Consider the following 25,854-nt stretch of genomic DNA (forward strand, 5'->3'; position numbering starts at 1 on the left):
GTACATTAATATAAGACCTTCGATCTGCCTTGATGCTGAGCGCGGCCATGGCGACCGCAACGCTCCACAACTACCGATCTAGGGGTCGTACTAATAACACATTTTAGTCCACGTAGCAGCCTAAGTAAACTTAGCAGCCTAAGTAAACTTAGCAGCTGATTCCTCGTCTGTGATTGGTGGGTTTACTAGAATAGTTTTTAGTGATTGGCTGACGGAGTTACGAACTCGTAACTATTTTCGGAATTATCGCCACTAGAATGCGGCGCGCGCTCTACGGGTACGCGGTAAATGTGAGCTGAGCCACTATATATAGTATAGATGATATTATCATTACCCAGTGTTGTTGCTGTCCCAAAGGACACATACCTGCTGCTACAGATTGGAATATATGGGCAGCTAATACATGCCTTAATTGTGTATAAGCTAACTTGACGTTGGAACTACATATAGGCGGATACCTTTCGCCGCTTATACTGTCAGATAGAACTAGTCTCTTGTATATATAGGCGGATAATTTTTGCCGCTTATACTGTCGGATAGAACTAGTCTCTTGTATATATAGGCGCAAACTTTTCGCCGCTTATACTGTCGGATAGAACTAGTCTCTTGTATATATAGGCGGATAATTTTTGCCGCTTATACTGTCGGATAGAACTAGTCTCGTGTACAAGCAACTTTATTACCACTGCTTGGTTCAAGACGACTGCTATACGAAATGCTACGGCAATCCTCAACTATCACTCAGCACCCAAGTGATGAATGGCTTCAGCAATGTGTCACTGCTGCACAAAGCTTTTTCAATGCATTGCTATTGCTAACTATTTTAACATTTCTTGCCACTACTAACTGATTTATTGTTGTGTTGCTTCACTCTTATATCAATATTTCACTGCAACGCAGTGATCCCAAGTGCACTGCACCGTGCCTTGTCGCCTCAATCCCTCCCCTAAATAATATTTGGTCGATAAATATGGCCAAAGCTAAGACGAGATATGGTATTAAATATTTTAGGCTTACTGTTACCGTAGAAAGCTATCCGAGAGACCTCATGCTGTTGCTACTGCAGATGTTTGATATTATTGCTGCTGATGACGCCGTTATCGGTGCTGTTGCTGTTACTATTGCTGCTGATGACGCCGTTATCGGTGCTGTTGCTGTTACTATTGCTGCTGATGACGCCGTTATTGCTGCTATTGATGCTGTTGCTGTTGTTGATGCTGTTGTTGTTGTTCTTGCTGTTGCTGGCGTTGCTGTTATTGTTGCTGCGGCGCGGAGAGTTCGGGGCTGCGGGCGCCTAATTGCTGAGTAGCGCAACCGCAGCCGTGAGAGCCGCTCTGCAGCTGCATCCTCTGCTGCTGCAGACGCGGCAGCTTCTTCTCCTGCAGACTTCGGGGGTCCTACACCTCCTGCAGACGTGGCAGCTTTGTCTCCTGCAGACTTCGGGGGTCCTACACCTCCTGCAGACGTGGCAGCTTTGTCTCCTGCAGACTTCGGGGGTCCTACACCTCCTGCAGACTTCGGGGGTCCTACATCTCCTGCAGACGTGGCAGCTTTGTCTCCTGCAGACGCGGCAACTTCTTCTCCTGCAGACTTCGGGGGTCCTACATCTCCTGCAGACTCGGCAGCTCAAGCTTTTACAGACCCGGCAGTTTTATCCTCCTGCATGCAGGCTCAAGAGCCTGTCTGAGAAGGCTCGGTCTTCAGCTGGATATTATATTGACCTAGTAAACATTATGTTTGCCAAACATTATGAACTATTATATGCAGCAAATAGAAGCATTTCTATAGTGCAAAATGAAGATGAAGATTTCTCGAACACGAAAACTCTGTCTGTAACGGGACCATCTGCACGCATGTCCATCACTCTATGATTGTGGGATTACGAGGGCCCCGCTCGGTTCAGCCGTGCCTGCCTAATCTGATGAGCATTTCACCTCATGAGTGTTGTGATGAGGCCGTCACCCACATGGGTTATCTCGTCACCCTCATCCATGGTGACAACAATCACGCCTTTATGGCGGGCACAATAGACTCGATAAATGCCCTATATGGAGACACAATGGCGCTTAATGTACGCTTATGTAAAAGGAGATGAGTGGAGAGGCGTACGGGGCATAGAATCGATGCTGCCAAGCATTTCTTTTGTCAGTGAGAGTTCCCGAAAAAATTATTCGCTTATCCACACACTCGTGATGTGAAATTTAGTGGTCGTATTTTTTTTTGGGGGGGGGGAGGTGGATGGGAGCTCCGACGATGGCATTTCAATAAATAAATACGAATGATCGCTTGTAGCAATTTGAGGCTTCGTTGACAATACCTTTACGTTTACTTCATCACGGTGTCCTCAATACATTTGGTTTATAGGTAAGCTGGAATGAATTTTTTTGTTAAATATTTTTGTGTTAATTGTGTAAGTATTGCGCCAGTGATAAATTGATGCCTCATTCTCCGCATGTGACTTCGTGAACATTATTCTCACCACTACATTGTAGCTCCATCGTGCTCCCTTGTATGCTGCTTGTCTTTTGAATTGCGATGCGTGGGAAGCCTTATTTTGTTACAACAAATTTTATTTTGTGATAGGCTCCAATAATTTGGGTTCACTTAATTGCAGGCTGCCTCTGGTGCAAGATTAGCCTAGTATCCTATTCGTAACAAATCCAGTGAAAGGCAGGCCTTAATTGCTTAAGACCTTCTGGTCACTGATGAAACGATAGAAGATAATATATCGGGCAGCACTATCGGCTGTAAAATGGTTTTTAGTTTGATCGAATTGACTAAGTATTTGCGACGTTTCCCCATCATCACCAAACGAACAAACGCTGAAAAATTCTCGAGCTCAGTTCGTGCGCTGATATCACTTGATTGCAGAACTTTGCTGATGTCTCCACTGATATCACTTGAGGGAGACGCGAGCGAAGAGATCCAGCGTCTCGTCAATCACGCTTCTCTACCTGGAGCGCCGCTCCGAGCAGCTGCTCTGGTTTCCTATCAACTCGGGCACTTGTTCTAACACCGAGCTAAAACCTGACTGTTGGACAGTTCGTGTAACTCTCTATTCTACCTTCAAATATTTCTCAAAATATCAGGCTGATGTTCAATATCTGGAAACATTTATAGACCACGTGCTTTATAGCATCGACTACTCAATTAAGTCAATATCGACGAAGTTGGCAGACTCTACCATAAGTTTTAAACTTGAATCATTTGGTGATATTTCGTTACTATCACTTGGTCGCGATTCATTTATTTGTTAATCAACGTTCATGAAATTCAAATAAAAAAAGTGGAAAATCTAGTTTCTGAAATTCATGTATCAACGGTTAACCAACTTCTAATGTGTAATGCTACTAAACATCACTCAACTCCTGTTGAAAAAAAGCCTATTTATTGCAAAAGACAGGATCTCGAAACCCTGTTGCTTACTCTAAACTAAAACTCGTATCTGAGGTCACCTCATGATTTTTCCTGACTGCAGCCACATTCCCATATAAACTTTATATTGAAACTTGAAATGATAGTAAAATGAAATGGTATATATTCATGCTGGTACACCAAGCAAGCGGCATGCTGATATACCAAGCAAGCGGCATGCTGATATACCAAGCAAGATGTAAGAGGGGGGCGGTATAGCGTTTGGGCGGCTGGCGAGGTTTGTTTTGACGCGCCGGCGTTCGCTGCCGTTGGTGTAAAGCACCCAGGATGGATGAGCGTCTCTCTACGACAGCTCCTTACACACAGCCTTCACGAGCACCAAACACGCCAGACACAACCTCAAACATCGCTTCAAACACGCTCTGAGAAGCCCTTTATTTCTTCTGCTTCACTACCTTCTATTACTCGAGTCTTCGATAAAATGCGACTCTTCTCTTCCAGCTCCTGGACAAATAGAGTGAAAATTTACTGGTCTCGCATTGGTCTCTAACTCTTTGTCTATTTTGAGGTTCACTTTTGAATACGCCGCTTCTGCATATATCATCATTTCTTATTATTTCATTCTTAGGTAAAAACATTTGATATTCACCTAGCTTCGTCCAGCTGGGTCATTACCGTTAACACTCCGTCTTATTCCCTAACCAAAGATAGTTAACTTATCTGCCTTAGTTACTTAGTTACTTAGTTATCTTAATTAGCTGTGGAGGAGAAACTTATTATCATAACCATTTCTTCGATATCCGTCGTGCAATAGTTCTTTGATATTTTCAGCCGTTAATAAGTAAGGTTATCAACGTCCTCGCACTTGCTAGAAAAACGACACTGAAAATCTCAATTTATATCCTGATATCGTATATGACGTAAACGTATATATCTCTTACCCGAAATGCGGAAAGCTAATACGTTAATCGTGCATCAATTAAGTTAACAAGTTTTCAACTAAATTATATATAGTTTAATCGTGCATTAATTAACATATTACCGGTATCGTATATGACGTAAACGTATATATCTCTTACCCGAAATGCGGAAAGCTAATACGTTGATCGTGCATCAATTAAGTTAATAAGTTTTCAACTGAATTATATATAGGTTAATCGTGCATTAATTAACGTATTAAGTTTTCAAATCTATTATATATAGGTTAATCGTGCATTAATTAACGTATTAAGTTTTCACTTTAATTATATATCTCCACCTGTGGCGCGGTGGTGGCATTTCTACACACCGCGTCGAGATGGCGGCAAGTCAACTTAGGGCCGTAATGGCGCAGCGGTATCGTGGATACGCTGCTGCCTCATCCCCATTGATTTATTGGGACGCGTCCCGGCGCCCGGGCGGTGGTGCACGCAGGGGAGTGAGATGGTGGTGGTGGTGGTGGGGCTACATGGATGTGGGGATGTTGATGATCCCTACCCTGCTGATTGTGCTGATATTGGTGGGGTTGCTTGTTATACTCCTGGTGTTATCTTGTTATTATTATCACACTTCTATTTAACTTCACTTCTTCTTGTTTGTTTCTCTGCTACAAATTTTATAATCAATATTTAACACACTTCTGCCTATACAATCGATTTGAAATTTTGCACACTTGCGTAAAGTCGGAGACCCTTGACAGAATTATCAAATAAGTGGTCAATCAGTGGTAATCAATTAATTTTGTTTTGTATGAAAAAAGAATTTTGTATTAAATCTTATACTTCAGAAACAGTTGCAGAAAATTGAATTAGATATGGTAGTTTAATTACAGCTGTGTGTTGATATTCAATAATCTATAAATTGTGTTTTCTAAATAGTCAAAATGCTGGCTATTTAAATCCCCCTGACGCTGAATGGCATTAGGGTGCATTAACATAAGTCGGATGAAAATAATCAATTTACAAATACAATAAAAAATTCATTGTAGATGTGTAACATCGGAGACACCGGCCTCTCTAAAAATGTGGTCTTAAAAAAAATTTTAAACGCATATTATTTTTGTTTTGTTATCTATATGCTGTTAGGTTATCTATTATGTGTTGCCCGTATCGCTTGCTCGTGTTGCTCGTATCGTATTTGTGTGTAGTTCCACGTTGCTGGCTGATGTGCTGAGACGGTTCATTTTTGACGCATGTTGCTGCCTGCCGCAATAAGCACGTGCTTGTTTTAGTCTGCTTTGTTCTGATAAATGCTGTTTCGTCTGTTGCAATTGTAAACTCTAGTAATTTCTAAAAATAATAATAAAAAATAATTTTAAAAAATAATACTAATTTCTGTAGCTTCGAATAATGAAGCTACAATTGATTATAAATTCATGCCTCTATACTGGAAGTGAAGCCGTCCTGTGTTATGATTATGTAGGATTTACCTCTAGCTTTAATTACATTTTGTTTCGCTTGATTAACTCTAAGTTTACTGATATAAATGATGCTGCAAACTGAAACCGAGAATCGCTAATATATTTTTTATTACATTAAAAATTTACTTGTAGCCTCCATTCACTTTTGCCACTTCATACAGGTTTTTATACACTTCCGCCGCCCTATACATCCTTCACACCATACATTGCTGCTACTAAGACGACCAGAAATACAATACAACTATCACCGTAATCAATGAGTGCAGTTATTAATTGACGCCATTGAGGTTTGAAAACATGACACCAATATGGCGATTTCTGTGCGTAATGAGCAGCGTTAACCGGTTATTAACCGGTTATTTACACTAGATATAATGGTACATATTTTATATGTCAACTTCAGCAATCTCAATAGTAAAATATTAATTCATAAGAAGTTTCTTAATGCAATACGCTGCATTGTTCTCTAACCATTAACGCGATTAAACAAGTACAAATATCCAAGCTATTTTCAATTAGTATGAATGAAGTTCTATGAAGTCATTTCGCTCGAGTTCGTGATGCTTGTGCTTAATCAAAGCCTCTTTATTGGCGTGCATCGTTCCAATTATTGCATCGCCCGCTCATCCATTATGATAATAAAATGTCTCGATATTATGTTAATAAAATGCCTTGATGAAATTAAACGACTGCCCATGCAGCTTGTAGCTCTGCTCCATGTGGTAATGTGATGTGTCTCATATGAAGCTCATTGCTCTGCTCCATGAGGTAATGTGATGTGCCTCTATGAAGCTCATTGCTCTGCTCCATGTGGTAATGTGATGTGCCTCTATGAAGCTCATTGCTCTGCTTCATGTGGTAATGTGATGTGCTCTCTCTATTGAACATGTGATATGAAAACGCCTGGACGATGTGATCACGCCCCAGTGATGTGATGACCCCCATGTGATGCGGTCACATCGTCTATTCAATTATATAGTTTTGGATTAAAGGTTAGCGTCACCTTGCAGCTTTAAGCGGTGTAATTGAGATCGCAGTTAACTGCTAATGTCTGCTGTGCAAGCGTTTCTTAACGTGTGCATGTACGAAATTCCTGCTCATCTATGATCAGGAAGAAATATAATTGTAATTGGAAAACTTTAATTTTTCGCTTGAGAACACACGCGCATCTTTAGTCTTGTTTTGGATAAGATAAAAATGAAAAAGTCATCACTCGACGTTCCATTGAAATTTATTCGATTGCATTTGGGCTTTTCTTTCTGTATTTATACCCGAAACCGTCATTCCAAGAGAAGTTAAACCCCAAACAACTTTTGTCTAAAACATATACATACTTTTCCAATTTAAGCCTATAACTTTTCTTTTTTTTCATCTTCGTTTAAGTTCGAATTAATAGTGCGCGTAGCACGGAGGCCATGCAATCACCTTTCCTATATACGTAGTAACTACATGATTACTGCATCTTTTCTGGTTCAATTATCTTATTGATTAATAACAAATCAACTCAATGAATATGCACTAGCAGGTTAAATCTACGTTGCCTCTAATTTGAGATTCCCGTCAACACCAATCTTCTTCTCAAAAATGAATTCATAATTTTTGTTGTCTGTTGATTATTAATAATGTCTTGATAATTTTTAAACTAAATTGGGTTGAAGAAAGTCCCGTGTTTGCTCTCATTTAGCACGAGCCTACCCTCCCTTAAATTTGAAAGAAATTTTACTGATTTTTTATTGAGTAAAAGTTGCATGTAAAATTTGCATAACAAATCGAATTTGATTTTTCGCCCTTCTCCCAATCCGCCCTTAATTCCCACCTACCGCTATTTTACAATGCCCCAAGATTCAAACATTTATAGAATTCCATATATCTGGACCGGAGAGATGTTGTGAATACGCTATCGAGTAACCATTTATTTACAGCGCCAAGCGTCAAACTTACAAAGAATCTTTCACAAATAATGTAATAGATTAGCACCAACCATTCAAAGGCCATGCATGTAAACGATTAATTTCGACCAGTTTCAGCTCACAGATGTAGCACAAATTCAGACAGAAGCTACACGCCTCCCCCCATGATTATCATGTGCATGTAGGCTCGCCCTGCAATATATGTGGCATCAGTGCGTGGACGTGCTCCAGAACACTGCTATTATCCGCCGTTTAACTTCAACGCATCAAATAATAAGAGCAACCCAGAGTCGCTGTCGTCGATCATCGTAGAATATCTAAGACGTTGGAAACATGACCGCGACGGTCGCGCAGCGCTAGTTCGGCCCCAATTTATTTAATTGATATGGCTAGCTCAAAATCCTGGCCATATGAGGGACGACTGGGCGTATATATACTTTCAAAAAAAGTTAAGAGATCGTAAGTTCATCAGCCAATCATTGACGGCCTTTCAAGCCACTCTTTTAAAAACAGTTAAGAGATCGTAAGTTCATCAGCCAATCATTGACGGCCTTTCAAGCAAAATCCACCTATCACAGACAAGAAAATAGAGCGTAAGTACTTACGTTCACTTAGCTAGTTTTGAAATTATGGCCCCCTGGTCTTCGTCTATTGCCTCGCTGCAGACACCAACATGTATGGAAGAGAGAAATATTGCCTTGCTTATTGTAGCGTGTCTAAAATGCTGTGTAGTTTTTCTGAGTCTGCTTTGCGAGATGCAGCAAATCTAGACTTCATCGATGGCGTTAAATCAATGCGATGATACCCGTATGTATCTATTAACTTTTAGTGCTTGCATGAAAATAATTTGTGACAGTGGTTAACGCTGCCAGTTTATTACTAAGATTTTTTTCGATTTACTCCCAATCCAAGACAGCTCTAGATGTGCTCTGGTTTTAGTTTCGGTTTAGTGTACATTTTCTTGAAGAGAGTAACATGAATATTATTGAAAAGTATAAATAGAACGTGTTAAAAAAAATTTAGCCTATGGGAATTATACATTAATTCATGGGAAATTGTGTTACTCAATAAATAGATTCTAAATATATTGCTGTGTGAGTAAGCAATAGGTATAAATCATCCTAAACAGTTGAATATTTAAATTGAGTGTTAAGTCGACACGACGCAATCATATCTTTCTACAAATTGGACCTCTGTTCTAGAGCTGTCGATATTTTTCAGATTATTCAAGATAAGAAGTCCTTCTTCCCTAGCTAATTATATCGACGTATATATATAGGGCAATCACTCCATCTCCTTGAATTGCTTTCAGATTTATTGTTATTGGTTTCAACCTTCGAAAACGACATAAGATTACAGGCACCGCATGATGGTTTCAACCTACGAAAATGACGTATTATCGTAGGCTATACTTGAAAATTTCCGCCTATGAAAATGCCGTCGGATTGCAGGCACTGCATGTCTGCACATGAAGATTTTAGCCTCCGCTAATGCCTGAAAATCACAAGCACCTCTTATTTCCTAAAGTCCACGGGACGCCCATGATTTCGGCCTATGAAAATGCCGTAGGATTGCAGGCACCGCACATGAAGATTTTAGCCTCCGCTAATGCCTGAAAATCACAAGCACCTCTTATTGCCTAAAGTCCACGGGACGCCCATGCCCGACATCAGCCCCGCGGTCTCGGCCGCGTCTCACGACTCGCACATCTTGTAATGAGTGAGCAGCGGCTCCCGCTACGACCAGTAATGAAGTTATGGCCGGAGCAATTATGAATTAAACTATGACATCATCATTCGTTGTGGACGCGTAATATTTTTGATGCAGGAAGTTTTGAGCAAATTTTCAGTGTCTTTGTGCGTAATTTTTTTGTTTATACAGGCTTAGAGCGGCAGTGTTTCATAATTATTTGGAGAAAGCTTTTGAGTATTCATCATTACCGCTATTCCCTGGCTATATTCATTCTACTTTTAAGGGGATGATTAATTACTTAACAGTCTAATGGAAACATTTTTTGTTCATATCTTCTGCATTGGTGCATCAAGGCTTACACATGCTAGTACTGCACATATGCTGTTTATTCATAAAGGATTATGTGTTCGTCTGTTATTTTCTTGGCATGTGATGAATTCAAATTTCGCTTATATAAATGCGATGTGTCTTCACGCATATAGATGAATATAATTAATACATTACGTCGAATTGAATAAATATGAACGCATTTAAATGAATTTTAGGAACAAGAACTAATGAATTTATAACTCGCTATAGATACTAAATGTCGATTTTTTGCATAGTATGCTTGTTGGTACTTCATCATTCTGGCTTAAATGATATATTTTATATTATTAATGACGACGACCGGCGGCCACAACATCTTGTGACTCTAAAGGCGCTCTAAAAAGATCAGCTCTGTTCTCCCGGCGCTATTTACAAGCCAAGCGCCGCTGCTTGTTGCTCCATGACATGTGATATTCCCGACCTATTTTGAGACGAACGTTATCAAATTTGTAGGAAATGAGTTCATTGTGTGACGTGATGACGATTTTCCCTAGACCTCGTCACTCTTTGATGCTGTGACGTGTCTCATCTCGTCTCATTTAACGTCGCTGCTTTGTCTCTCGTATTCGCTTTATGTGTCACACACCTGCAGTATATATATATAGTGGCCACATATATTAACGCTTACGGTTTACTTTTAAATTTAACTCATTTACAAATAGATTTTATTTTATATTAACATTTTTCATATATTCCTTCACTAGCTTCCATTGGACATATGTTTAAGAATAGAATTCTGCACAGCTCTTTATCTCAACCTTCATTTCTAGTCTGCTATAGTGCCGATGTCTCCGATGTCAAAGTTGTTGATGGTTTTGTAAGAGTAAAAATGGTATGTGAATGAATTAAGAAATTAGCTTGCCTATGATTTGCTATGTTAACACTTGATCGCATGCGGCACTCCTATGAAATTTCAATCATAATTCCAACTCTAGTTAATTTTGCAAAAGGTAGAAAAGAATTTATTATATACGATAGGAGTTTGGTATGGATTTCAGGCTGGACATCGCAATAAATTCCATGAAATAAGCAAATCTTCTAAGCGAGCAGTAAGATTTATTATGGAATGCGTAATTCAGTCTATGCATCTAGTAAGATATGCGAGCAGTAAGATCTAGATCTTACTGCTCGCATCGCTTATTTGCGTGCGTCATAAGGCACATGGTTGTTAAATACACATTTTTTTTTCATAATGAAAATTTGTTCTAGAGCTCACTTTCTAAATAACATCTCCTCTCAATAAGTTAGTTCTAAATAGGTTCTCTTCCCACACTTGACATCTTCTCGATAGAGTTGTGCGACCATGTAACCTCATGTACACAATTGAATACGTTGCTCTCACCCTACTTTTATTTTGTAAGCATTTTATTTTGTTCACCTCGCCTCCAGTACCTAATTACCGCACGTCGAGTGTTCCTTGTCCGCCAGGGTTACACGCATGTGCCTGGGTGTCGCTGTGGCTGATCGGTATCTTGGGTATCGTCGTGTATCAGGAGTATCGTGCTCTGTGTGCCCCAATAAAAAGGGCACAATCACTGACTAATTGGATGCCGTCTGCCCACTCTCGTCTGCTCACTCAACGTCACTCCCTGATGGATGACTTCCAACCTCTAGATAAACATTTCTAACCATTTCAACTCGCGCCCTGAAACCATGATAGAATGTTCTTCTCCATCTCGGCATTTTTGACGTTTCTGATTCTGAATGTTAAATTTATTCGTGTTTTAATCATTTCAGTTTCAATTAAAAGCCATTGTTTATGAGGTATGGAACTGTACCATTCTAGGTTTATTCAATAAGATTACCCTGCAGCAGAGGTCGTAATTTTGCGAAAATGTTCAATAGTATCTATGAACGGACAAGTTCTCATCAGGATTACTATTGGTGTTTTTTATAGTGTTGTTCTTCTTATTGATATTTATTATGGTGTAGGTGCGCTGGGATTTTATTAAATTGGAAGATTTGATTATTGTAATTGGTACTCATTATTATTGGTCATATTGTTGTCGAAAAGCTTTTCTCGTCGCGTTGATATATTTATTGCTAATATATGATTAATGTTAGTATTATTAACTTTTACTTGCATAGTATGTTTAAGGTGATTCTGATAATGGATTGTAGTATTATTAAGGTTGTTATGAATAAGTTTTGCTGGGGCCATTGTTGCTATAAATGTCGACTCGCGAACAACAAAGTGACACACGAGAATTTGTTCTAAATAATTTTGAATAGTAGACGTAGTTTTTAAGAATGGTTATTGCATACCATAAGAATAGTAAGTAAAACTGCTCGTTTCATGATGGTATCGAGACCATGAGGCTGGCTGGCACGTCAGGTTGCTGATGTTATGCCAGGATTTCGTAAAGAGACCATCGACGTTCCGACTGTGCTGATGCCTCCTGATAACGTCCTGCTTTATTGATACACGCCTTATCTCCCCCGCTATGATGCTGCGACTCCCATGTGTAGGAATGTGTCGTGTTGAGGCTGCCGTGTCTGCAGCCATGTGTAGGAATGTGTCGTGTTGTGGCTGCCATGTCTCCGGCCATGTGTAGGAATGTGTCGTGTTGAGGCTGCCATGTCTCCGGCCATGTGTAGGAATGTGTCGTGTTGAGGCTGCCATGTCTACGACCATGTGAAGGAATGTGTCGTGTTCGCAGCATTGTTTACGGGCTACTGCTCGTCGTGCTTACACGCGGTGCTCCTAAAATATTTTCCTGTTCAAGTTGTCTTCTGAGCAGTATTATTTATATGCTGGTGCTTGCAATGCAGAGGCATGCTGCTAACTACAACTTGGATGCATGTGTCGTGCTTGTCGTGCATGTTTGCTGCATTAGTTGATTACTGGTGCTTTGGTTTTTTAATACAGTGCTATAACTTTGAGGCTTTTCATCACTCTGCTTATTTAAATGTTTTTGATTACATTTCTTACTTTAGTGATTTTGATTATACTGCTTGCTATTGTGCGTTTGATTACACTGCTTGCTATGGTGCGTTTGATTACACTATTTCTTTTGTGGCTCACGATTAGATGTACTATTGCTTGACACAGTTGATATGCCCGGCCGCAGCATATCGACGTCAACGTTGCATAGGCGAATTTGGCATATATTAATGAAACAAATGGCTCGCGCTTCGTGGAGTGCGGCAAAATTCTGGCTTTCATGACAAACGTAATTATTAAGTCAACGAACTTGAACGAAGCATTCAGGATAGTTGGGGGCTTTTGCCTTGTGATGCTGCATCAATTTGATACTCATTTTGCCTTTTTCAATCGCTAATTTCATTAAATAATTTTCTCATGTGGCATAACAGGCCTATAGAGAAATTTTGCGGTGATTCGTCCTATCATCCAATGAGCTGGATATCTACTGCTCCTCCAAACGTTTGATGTTTATTCAACGTTAAATTAAACGTTTTTAGTGTTATCATCGATAATTCAACGTTGTTTCATCGACATTTGCCTGGTGAGCCAGAGGTCAACCGCGCCTGAAGCCGCATATTACAAGTTGACACTCAAATGTGGTTGCTTTATGTTGCTTGATTGTCTGATATTGCCTGCTGGCTCGAGTGCTTGTTTTGTTTTATTGCTTCTTGATTAACTTGATTCCTAGTGGTAGCCTTTCTTTACGTGATAACTTAGTTGTACACGTCAAGACTAGCACACGCTAGTCATGCACGTCAAGACTAGCACACGCTAGTCATGCACATCATGCACATCAAGACTAGCACACGCTAGTCATGCACATCAAGACTAGCACACGCTAGTCATGCACGTCAAGACTAGCACACGCTAGTCATGCACTAGCACTGTACAGCGTCCCGACGAGCGCCCACAGAGAGCCTGCCTGTCAATACGCAAGACAAAGCCCATGCAAATGTAATTGCTGAGTCAACCCAGCGAACGAAGCCCACTGCTCTGCTCGCTCTATTTTGACAACACACAAACGCACACACTTTTGTGTGATGTAAACCCACCCTCACCCCACTCTTCATTCACCCCCTCCTCACTCCTAAACTCACCCCTCACCGTGCGTTTTTTTTTTCTCTCATTCTTGTGTTCGGGGAGAGCATGAGCGGCTGTGTGCTCGGAAAGAGCGGAGAAGAAGTGCTTCATTTGTGCGCTTTCAAGTCCGCATGCATAGACGTTTTCTTCTTTAAGACCGACTGCCCAGCGTCTATTGTTGCTTCTCGTATGAATGAGCGTCGAATTAATGTCCCTGTTGTTTCTGTTACAGATGAAATTGATGTGTACCTGTTGACCTCCGACTTGTAGAAAGTTGAAATATTTTTAATCAATTTCATCGCAACGCAAGTACGCTGGATTTGATATTATCCTCGATCCTTGACCTGTCGTCGGTCGAAAAATTGAACAGCGTAAAATGAAATTTGTGGCAGCATTCAGGTTTCCGGACTTAAAACTTGCAGATATTTCAATTTGATTTGGATTCCGTGCCTGCGTCCATGCCTGCATGTTCCGTGCTTGCGTGTTCCGTGCGTGCGTGTTCCGTGCGTGCGTGTTCCGTGCGTGCGTGTTCCGTGCTTGCGTGTTCCATGCCTGTGTGTTCCGTGCCTGCTTGTTCCGTGCCTGCTTGTTCGGTGCCTGCGTGTTCCGTGTCTGCGTGTTCCATGCCTGCGTCTCTCTTTCACCTTTATTTTTCTCTTTTTAACCCGTTTTCAGACCGACTTTACTCAGGCTAATAGTCTGAAATTAATTACTATACTTAAATTGAGCTTAAAATCAAGCGTCTCGAAATGTGGATGGCTCCTGTAATTAGTGATTGCGTTATTAAGCCCACGATTTTGGATTTTATCGTTAATCTCACGATTGAAGATTATATCATTAATCCAACGGATTGTATCAATAATTAACCCTTAGATCTAAGATCCTTCTGTGCTCAGCAGCAGCGTTAACATCTCCTCGACCATTTAGACGCTTTAATATTTATTTATGGTCAATGGCACTACAGTGTGTTTTAAACTGATAGCATTGAAAATTTCAATTTTTCTCCTTTTTAGCATACTTTATAGAAAAAAAGGGGAACGTCTTCAATAGCATTGAAAGTTTTCAATTTTTTCTCCTTTTTAGCATACCTTATAGAAAAAAAGGGGAACGTTTCCGAATTTTGTGTGTTTAGTCTTCACTATTCAGAGCAAATTACTTAAAGTATCGGAGATACACACTTGGGGCCAATATCCTGTACCTGCACTTCGACAACTTGGATAGTATAAAAGGAAACTGAGTTTTATTTTTGAACGAAGGGGAACTTGAAATCTGAATAGAGGGTTTGTATGAAGAAAGGGGAGAGTTAGTTTGTCGAAGGGGGCAGCGCGCCGGAGTCTGTCGAATGCAGACTTGATTAATGGTTTGTGTGTGCTGGGGGATGGGGGGGGTTGATGGGGATGGGGATGGGATGAGTGCGGGTGATTGTGCTGGGTGGGGAATTCGTTTGCACTCAGCGTCGTAATTTGAATTCCTTTAGAGAGCTTTTCAGTAGTAGTAAAAGAACCAACTCTAATAACGAAAATGTACTTGAAGTGAATGCAAGATCTGTCACTAGCTGCAGCAAACGGTTGCACTTTACGTACGTATTCCCGCTACAGGATGCTAGCTACAACGTCGTTTTATCTTTGCAGGGAATGTTGCAAAAAATGTCATGCAGTTAATCGTAGCAAGGTTTTTTACAAAATTAAACTATCGCAACTTTTCTTTACATTACACTATCGCAACGTTATTTTTTTCTCAGCTGTATACTGTCTCAACTTTTTCCAGTTTAAACTGTCACAATTGTCTTCAGTTGAGGCTAAATTTGTTGAAATTTGAGGACAAGTTGAACGGCTTTGGAGCCTAATTTGTTTAGCCTAATAAACGTTGATACGTACAATAGGTATAATTATTGTTCTTCGTACACCACGCTAAAGCGCTGTTCAGTGAACATCTGGCCGGGCACAGGCTTTGTAGTACTTTAACCATCTTGCAAGTACTGCATCGATATTTTTTATGTAACGTTTCTGTATGCACTACTAATAATATTGATGATTTAAAGTGTAGTTATCACGATTCATCAATATAGTGTATAGATTGTAATAAAATTTTACTTTATTACCGTGTGATTTTTTAGCCTTGTATTTTAAGTAGATTTAAATGTATCAATTTCTTATCAATGAAGAAATGAACGCTAACGTCTCGCGGCAGTTATCTTCTTTGGGTGTCGAGTTCTAACGACCGTCCATAAGAATTATTTAAATTATAATTACATTGGATGATCTATTCCTCTTCAGCGCCATATATATTTCAGCGCTTACTCACTTATAAACGCCTACAGTTTATTCGTTACTCACGCCATGTTACGGAAATTTCTAAGGCGTTTAAACTATAGGGCTGACCTAGCTTGCATGTATCACTACCACGAAGAATTTTTTCTGTCGCGCGGTGGTCATGTTGAAATGAGTTTAAATAGCATTAAAAATTTTATTCTAAATTTTAAAATAGCAATAGTGTAATGTGAAGAGACGTTAACAATGGCGGCATGCATTACTCTAGTTATAGGTTATAATAGTTTTATGGAAACTATGAAATTATTTAATAATAGCAATAGTTTGCTACATGTGAAAGGTATATAGTATTTGAAAAATCTTTTAACGTACATAAAAAATATACATTAATATTTTTCTTCAGATAGTATCAATTATTTTTAAATTATTAATCGCCTGCATCGCTGCTCCTATGGTTCAAGGTTCGATTCGCTTCAGCAGCATCGAGCTTCCTCGCGATTGTTTCTAAATATTTAAAAATCATTATTTCTTTATTTTTATTAAATCTTTACTGATCATTGGCGTTTCGCTGATGAGTATTTATGGCTGGGATGAATGCATTACATCATTCCGTGCCTTTTTATTGTACAATAATTGATGTAGCATCAAAATTGAATTCCGCCTCAAATCCTTAACCCTTCGGAATTGACTGCTTTATTCGTGCCAGCACACGCCGCTGCTCGAGTGTTGCATTCGTCAGTAATTTATAGTAATGCGTCTTGATATTTAGTTTACCGCAGATGGATTGCACTGTATTTAAGAGTCATATTTTATTAACCAATAGCAGCGGCCTCGCAGGCTTCTCTGGCAGCTCGCTGCTATGCCACCAAATCTCTGCACAATGCACGGCATTACGGGGAAATATTTTCACGCTCATCGTTAGCTTGAATTTGTGGGCCGTTTATTTTGATTAACTGCCGCAGTTACGTGCACATTAATTGCTAAGTTTGTTCCCAGGCCTGATGGCGGTGTAGGTAAGCCGTGACTTCTTACTCACTTGGTATCCGCTGAGATGTTGCTCCGGGAAATAGATTTGTTCCAGTATTTCTTTCACTAAATTAAACCTTTGCGTTGTGCCGCTCTTATATTTACAGTGGTCATTTCCACCGGAATTGCGAGGGGTGTTGAAGCCATTCCGGTTCTTTGCCATGATTTCGCTATATTTATCTTCATGTTTGATAAGATTTACTCGTGTTATCGAATTCGTGTTCTCAGAAACTGAATATTTTGTAACAACCACATATTTAATGCCGGTGAAAAATGTGCTTGTGGAGAAAGGTTTACAGAACTATTCAATAATTTTCTATTCCTTGTTTTTGCGTAATTAATTCTTATGAATTGAGTTTCAATGCTTAATTGCTTGAATTTAGTGCTGGATTTTTATGTTGCTTCTCGGAAGCCAGCAGAGAAAATCATGGAAGTTCGCATCGAGTTTTTATTTACGACTGCGTTGCTTATTTTCTTTATCATTAATCATTATTAAGATTGTCGTGTGGACTATACCTTATAGCTCGCCAGCACAGCCATGTTTGAAGGTTGATGATGTTAATGCAAGCTTGTGGATATCTGGTCGTGTGTGCCTGCGACCTGGCCAGCTGTGTGAGCCATCGCGTCTGTATGAGCACGAGCACGCGTGTATAATTGCTGGACTTGTATACGAGCTATTGTATTCTAATGGGCATCTCTCTCTCTCTCTCTCTCTCGTTCTGAATCCTCAAACTTTTGCCTGTCGTTTATCAATTCTACGGGCTGATGTACGAAATGTGTTTTAAATATATACAAACTTTTTAAATTGCTCTATACCTGCTAATGGAAGTAAACAAATGCTCTCAATTTGTATTTTATTCACTGAAAGAGTGCGTAATTTCAATCATTTTCGTATGAATGTTGAGCGCGGTGGTCATTAATGGCCATAATAATTATAATTGTTTACGGAATCGTGTTCAACTCTTTCATAATGCAATGGTGGTTCATTTTTTTCCTTGTTTAATCGCTATCCATTTCGATCGCTAAAATTGAATAACCTTCGCAGAATGTTTTACGAAAGTCAAGTTATAACTGCAAAATGACGAGGCCCCAATTATGTTTTTCACATCTCACTAAACATTTTGTTTTATGTTTCAGTTTTTAAGTTAAGTTTGACGACATAACATGAGCTAACAAGAAAAGTTATCAGAAGCAAAAATTACTCTGCTATTTTCACTCCTTTCGACTGCTTTTCATAAAGAATTTCTGCTTTTCATTTCGACTGCGTTTTTTGTTTCTACTGCCAGATAGATCGAGATAGTGACTTGCAACGATAGTAGGATGATACGCCTAGTTCCGATAAAGCCTAATTTTTATTTACAGTGAGCTTTAAAATCTTGCCTATTCCATGCATGTTTTCATATCTAATTATTTCGTACTGATGAGCATCGAGTCGGCTAGACTTGGTAACGTTGGAAATTCTGAACGCTGATCTTATTTACTATCACTCTCTTGTACAAATGCTCGTTTGTCTTCGTGACAAATTGTGGTTGCTAGAAAATTTCTTTAAGCACCATTTGATTTTTACTTCTTTAGTTTTTCTTATTCTACACGGTTGATTCATTAATTCTGCATGCGATGCGCGTTAAAAATGTTGAGACTTTTCGTTTAGTGGTAAAACATTGTCGTGTGCTATACGTGGCTGACAGTTTGGTCTCTTCTGTACGCTGCTCACGCCCTGCCTCTACCGGAGCTGTCCTCTCATCAACAAGCGAAACTTGATTTTCTTTTGCATTTCATATTTTGCGAGATCCCTTCGTTATCCTGCTGACCATATATGGCAAGTTTAAAGTCAATTGTTGTTGCCTATGCTATGGGTAGTTTAGGCTAGTATATGAGATGCGTTTTAGATGTCACCGCGGTATGTTCCTTGGTAAATATCATACGGCTTGCATCCTCAGAATTTCAAGCGTTTATTTTGCATTTTCCGCCTACGACAACTATACTTGTTCATTAGTTTTAAGTTAGTTTATGAGTGCCCCTACAAACGCTCTGGTGCATACAATATGATCTCCTAACAATAGCCAGTGCTGTAGAAAGGCAGTCTCTTAGAAAACTTATTAATTACTGCCATGTGATGAAGTGTTATGTTCATGGTTTCTTTTTTTTGTATGAAGCAGCTATATATAGTCGACGTCTTCTCGTTTAGTATGCAGTTCAAATAATTGTTCAAAACTTGCCTGTACAGTGACCCAGCAGTGATTTGAACTGATGTTGTAAACTTTACCCTGCCGATTTTTTAAAGTTTCCTTGTAAGTTTTTTTATTTTCTGTTCGTTACAATTAATCCGTCTGCATTTTATAGTGTGGAGCTTTCATTTTATGTTCAATATCTATGCTTCTATGTTTAACATTTCTTCTTCAATCTCTTAGTGAAGTATTGGAAGCCTTTAACATTAAAAAAACAATAACAGCAGCCATGTTATTGTTATTCTCGGTAATCGCTGAAGTTAGGATGGGAGTTTAATTAAGTATATCTATTTCATGTGCGTTACCGTGCCATGCATGTATATATGTCTCGCCTGTCGACGATCGTGGATTGTTTCGTGCTCGGGGCAACGTGCCCGACCCCGCCGTCAGTTACCGGAACGCTTCGCTAATAAACGGAATTATGCCATCATTATGGGACGGGGGGAATGAGGGAGAGAGTGGTACCACCCACGCTCCCATTAATGGGAGAGGAGCTGGTGCTTCATGCCACATTCCTAGCTCACTGTTCCTCATTTACATCCCGCTCCTGCTTTAGCTTCTCGCTCCTTTTTTGTGATTTTGTTTCGATACGGAGCGAGTATTTCAAAGTTGCGCGCTTGCGTTCATTTTTATCACATTTCACTGTCGTGCATGCTGGGACTTGATTCTATTCTGACGAGAATTTCATTTATTATACTGACCGCTCTGGGCAGTCCATCTAGTCTGAGTCAAAGCTTGGGATCCTGTTGGGTAGTGTCTCTGTTCCAACTACTTCCTAAATAGAATACCTTTCCATGTTCTTCGAAGCAATCACATACGTTTGATCTATAATAGATGATTTAAAGTCTTTCGAGTTTCAAAAATCGCTCAAATTTTTTTCTTTAATTCCCTAAATCTGTTTGAGCTGAAGGAGATGATAGGCTGGATTAGCCACCATTTGATTGATGTCCAAAAACTTCAGAATGCAAAGTCGAAATTTCGTCATTTGGTCCCACTGCCGACTTCTGGCGAGGTTATCTCCTCGTCTCATCAGCCAATTTGATTGCGTTATTAGCTTTGTTTTCCTTCCCCTGGTAATTTTAAGCAGTGAACGAAGATGCGACCGTAATTTTAATGGCATTCAACGAGCGCAGCATCCGCCATCTCCACCTTTTTTTCCTTCATTAAAATCCCGACAAAAAAAAAGGGTCGGGGGAAAATGGAAGAGAAGGAAGCCTCGTCTATAATTTGTGAGCAGAATTATTCCCTTGATGACGGTCAGCTATTCAGGTCAAGTGCCTTCTTTTGTTTTCATAATAAGTGACTGGCAGAGTTTCTACTGATTTAAACCCAAAGCTGTTCAGAATTTTCATTCTACGCTTGATTTACAGACGCATTGCTATTTCTTCAGAGTTTTAGAGCGAGTCTCGCAGTGTGACGACCGAGGCCCATGGACCGGCACGACAGGAATCTGTTAATTGACCCTTCAATTGCTAGGCTCACGCTTCAACATTTTCGAATATGAGTAATTACTAGTGTCAAGTTATTAATGGACTGTAATTTGTACCTCCCGGGGAAACAGCCGGGTACAAATTTTGCCTGCTGCAGAAATTCGTTCACAAAATTTTTGCTCTTCTTTGGGAGTCTTTATTGCACGGAATTATTTCCACATTGAAAAACCGGCTGTATAATTTTAAATTTTACTCTAAATTGTTTGTGTATCATTCACCTGCCATTTAGATTAAACTTGATGAAACACTCGCCCGTGGACTCTCGCAGTGTGTTGCAACCAGCGTTTATTGTTCTCCATGGCGCAGTTTGACCGTTTTCCATTAATTAAATGATGCGTTTTTACGACAAACGACCATTAACTTTCGCACCGTTCGTGCGAGAGGTCACGCCTCGCATCTCGTTTTATTTCTAATATTTTTTTCGGTGTTAGATTCCTTACACATTTCCAGGTTTCTCCCTTAGATCGAGTACAGCTCCTAGCGAAAAACTTACTTCTTTCGCGCGCACATCCCTTCACGCATACCTCTCTTTGCCCTTTCTTTCTTCGTGTGTACCTCTCTTCGCATTTTCTTTCTTCGTGTGCACCTCTCTTCGCATTTTCTTTCTTCGTGTGCACCTCTCTTCGCATTTTCTTTCTTCGTGTGTACCTCTCCGCATTTTCTTTCTTCGTTTGTCCCGTTCTCTGTATGTACCATTTCTCATGTTCTAGATACCCGATAATCGACCATGAAAGTGGCATCTTGAATGATACGTCTTCAAACCTAGCTTTGGAATACTGTGTAGCTGGTGGGACTCTCAGTTGTACCACCACGGTATAACCTATAGGATCTATACGTTGGCAAAGCAGGATTACCCAGTTTCTAGCCTGGATCAAGCTTGACCTTTCTAGAAGTAACTCTTATGAAATTTGTTACGAATGTTGATAAAAGCGGTTATCTTTTGAAACGGTGTTCTACGAATGAAAATAACTCTTAAACATCACTGTTCAAGAAAGGTGAGCATAAAGCGATATTCTGTTATCGTTCATCCGGTTTAAGACTGAGTTTTTCGAATCTAATTTGTTTTTTTACCCTTTAAATGTTTCCTTCCATCACGTTTGTTCACACTTGATTGTCATTTATGCCATTTTTTCAAGTCAAGTTCCATTAATCGTTCTAATTCTTCATGTTAGGTTAGTGAACTCTGATTCGTCATGTTTATCGGTGAAGTGGAAGTTCAGGTAAGTTAATACGTGAAGTCATTTCCAGAGACACGTTCAACGTTTGTATATAGAATTCATGTGAGTATTTGTTGAGAAATTGATATCCTCCATATATCCTCATCTGTACCCTACTTTTAATAAATTGTGCTGAATTCTCAAGCAGCTGGCTTCAACATACCATTGAATTTTCAGGCTGTTTCAACTTACCGTTTAATTTGAAGTTCAAGCGAGTTCCAAATATGTAGAGACATGAACGCTGCATGATCGAGGCTCGCCTTAATTTCTACCGGATCGGTCTAGCTCTTGCATTTAATATGATTGAGATACAACACATTTGTTATAGTACTTTGAAGAGTCACCCGTCTATACGATTCTCGTGTACAATCTACGAAATACTATCCATACATTCTAAATTGCATAAATTTGCGGTGTTATTTAAATCCAAGATTGCATTCATCATCTGGCGTATATACATGTACTTGAATTCATTTATTTCCTTGATGCTGTATTGTGATGAGAGAACTTCGTTGGACTAAATGTAGACCTTATTACGCCTCAATTTTTCCCTTTCCATCCATCTGTTCCTCCGTGACTGCACTAGGAACACCGAATGGAGCTTATACACTGTCGATGCTTCACTCAGGTCAATCATTGCCTCATCTTCACCATACATTCAGACCACGTGAATGCTCGTGATGAATTCTTCACGCGTCGTGCCCCGCTGCCCTCATACCCTCGCCTCGCTCTACTCATGCCCTCACTTCGCTTTACTCATGCCCTCACTTCGCTTTACTCATGCCCTCACTTCGCTTTACTCATGCCCTCACTTCGCTTTACTCATGCCCTCACTTCGCTTTACTCATGCCCTCACTTCGCTTTACTCATGCCCTCACTTCGCTTTACTCATGCCCTCACCTCGCTTTACTCATGCCCTCACTTCGCTTTACTCATGCCCTCACCTCGCTTTACTCATGCCCTCACCTCGCTTTACTCATGCCCTCACCTCGCTTTACTCATGCCCTCTTCTCGCTTTACTCATGCCCTCACCTCGCTTTACTCATGCCCTCTTCTCGCTTTACTCATGCCCTCACCTCGTTTTACTCATACCCTCAGCTCTTTTTACTCATGCCCTCACCTCGCTTTACTCATACCCTCAGCTCGCTTTACTCATGCCCTCACCTCACTTCGCTCATGCCCTCAGCTCGCTTTAATCGAGCCCTCACTTCGCTTTACTCATGCCGTGAGCTCGCTTTACTCATGCCCTGCCCTCGCTTTACTCATGCCCTCACCTCGCTTCGCTCATGCGAAGCTTTAATTGAGCCCTCCTCTCGCTTTACTCATGCCCTCACCTCGTTTTACTCATACCCTCAGCTCTTTTTACTCATGCCCTCACCTCGCTTCACTCATGCTTTACTCATATCGTGAGAACCCTTCCTTCCCTCGCCAGTTGACCAGCCCTGGACGTTCTGCATGCGAGGTCACCGCACTGCAACATTTCGCTGCGCAGGTCACGGCTTATCGCCGCGCGTTTTTTTTTCAGCTTCGGTAAAAACGCTCGGCAGGTCGCCGTGCCTTGCCTTTGTCCTGCGCTGCGATTGTGCGCTCCTGAGAACCGTTGCTTCGCCGACGTCACGCCTTCGTGTGCCATACTGCACCTCGTCAGACGCTGTGGTGGGATGAACAGCAATTACTGTGAATAATTTAATATGCAGCATCTGAATAAAAAGCAATTACTGTTAATAATTGATTGTGCAGCATCGAAATATGAAATTTCATAAATGGAGTTCATTACACTTCCACAATTTTTTGTTGTTTAGAAGAAAGTGTTGAGTGAGCTACGGTCTAGTGATAACATGCTTGAAAAGTATTGTTTATCATGGTGTTTAAGATGAAAATTTCGTCGTCATTTGAGTGAATGAAACATTTTACCTTTAGATTTAGAAACCACGAAGCTCAAAGCAAAACATGCTAAGAACAGTCAGCATAATAGCTGTGATAATATTATTATAAAAATTACATTAATATTATTATTATTATGAGCCCTCCCCCTCAGTGTCTTTACCCTCACTGTCAGAGCTATCCTCCCTCTGCCCCTCAGTGTCCCTACCCTCTCTGTCAGAACTCTCCTCCCCTCAGCGTCTCTTACCCTCAGTGTCCCTACCCTCTCTGTCAGAACTCCCCCCCTCCCCCCCCCTGTCTCTACCCTCACTGTCAGAGCTCCCCCCTCCTCCCCCCTGTCTCTACCCTCACAGTCAGGTCTCCCCCCCCCTTCTCCCCCCCGTTTCTACCCTCACTGTGAGTGCGTGTAAAAATCTCGCGTCGACCTGCTCGAATTTATCCTGAGCGCTGATGCAAGAAAGGTCAGGTGCTGGAGCCGAGCGTTCATTTCACTCGCAGCTGTGATCCTAAATCTTTTGCCTCGAAAAACTGGTGACCTTTTCTCATTATGTCTGAGCGCTGCTGAAAAAGGTTTTCTTGTAACCTTTTCGGGGGATAAGAGCGCTATGTTCGAGAGTGCGATCAGTAAAGTATTTCGCTGGATCCTTGCGGATCTTCTTGCTAAATATTTGCAGCTTTTCACGAAAATATTCCCTGCAGAGACCGAGTGACATTTATTTTCTATGCTGAGCCACTCCCGTCTCGTGAATTTAATGCATAATACTCTACAATGTATTTCTCTGTAACTTCTTTTTAGACATTGTGAACTCATTCTTGAGGGCAAGTTGATAGAAAACGGTTCTTTATTTTGGAGCTACTATGCAATTTCGTCCATTGAAATGTAACAATCGCAGTCAAAAATTGGCTATAAATGTCTATATTAGGTCTATTCAATTTGACTACATTTAATTCGTAACGCGAGTCGATTAATGGCGAGACCATCCGATTTAACTCGATTCAAATTTTTAATTATTGCAAGCTTTTTGCCGAAAAATTTGCGTGTGTTGTTGATACGGATTTTACCACAATACAGTGTCATGCATCATGTATACAGCGCCGAGCATCGTGTATACAGCGCCCTGTATATAGTGTCATGTATGATGTATACACTGCTGTGTATCATGTATACGGTGACATGCATCGTGTATACATACACTGCTGTGTTTGCAGTGTCGTGTGATGCTCGTGCATGAGAAGATGCGTCATCCTAGAAGTAATCAAGGGTGATGCATAATGCGCGTGTAGATGTAGGGCCATATAATGTCACCACACCTCCTGTGATGAAGCCAATCTGTCGTCCCTTGAGTGCTCTTGCATCATTGAGTGTAGCGCTTGTGGTCGGACATTAATTTTATTCCGGGATTCAATCTACAAAAGGTCAATGTATTTTAAGTATTTAATAATTTATTTCTATTTAGTAATGGTAACAATAGATTGTGGATGTAAGCAAATTGATGTGATTGATTTCAGCTAGTAGCTAAACTATATGTACATATGTTTTATTAGCGTGTAATAGTGAGCCCTCAAATCCAAAGCCGATCTATAATTTGATAAGATCGATGACCCTGTCTCATTGAAGTGTCACATGTTCTCTATTTTCCGTCTTGATTAAGTAACAAATTTTATAAACGTTTTTTTTTTCAAATTCATTAACTCAGACCATTATTTACTTTTTACCTAATATGTCATAATTATTATTAAAGTTAATGAAATATTTGGCATGGAGCAGACATTTCTCAATGTACTCGTTTATCTGTCAATGAAACATTGCAAAATAAGGTAATTTATTTTAACTTTTACTACAAATTTCAACAAGAAATGTAACGTGAAAAATTGCTTCGAACGTCTCCTCTGAGCATTTTTCATTCGTAAGGTCCTGTCTCATTTGTCATTTTTCATCACTATATAAGCCATGAATTTGCTTGTATCCACGGAATATGATCGTAATAA

General features: G+C 40.2%; 1 protein-coding gene across 1 annotated transcript in view; it reads left to right on the plus strand.

Moving 5' to 3' along the window:
* LOC108682533 overlaps positions 1–25,854 on the plus strand; it is a 115,007-nt gene that overhangs the window by 79,097 nt on the left and 10,056 nt on the right. The gene's annotated exons all lie outside the window — the stretch shown is intronic.

The sequence above is a fragment of the Hyalella azteca genome, unplaced genomic scaffold, assembly GCF_000764305.2.
Source record: "Hyalella azteca isolate HAZT.00-mixed unplaced genomic scaffold, Hazt_2.0.2 contig5438, whole genome shotgun sequence".
Classification (NCBI taxonomy): Eukaryota; Metazoa; Arthropoda; class Malacostraca; order Amphipoda; family Hyalellidae; genus Hyalella; species Hyalella azteca.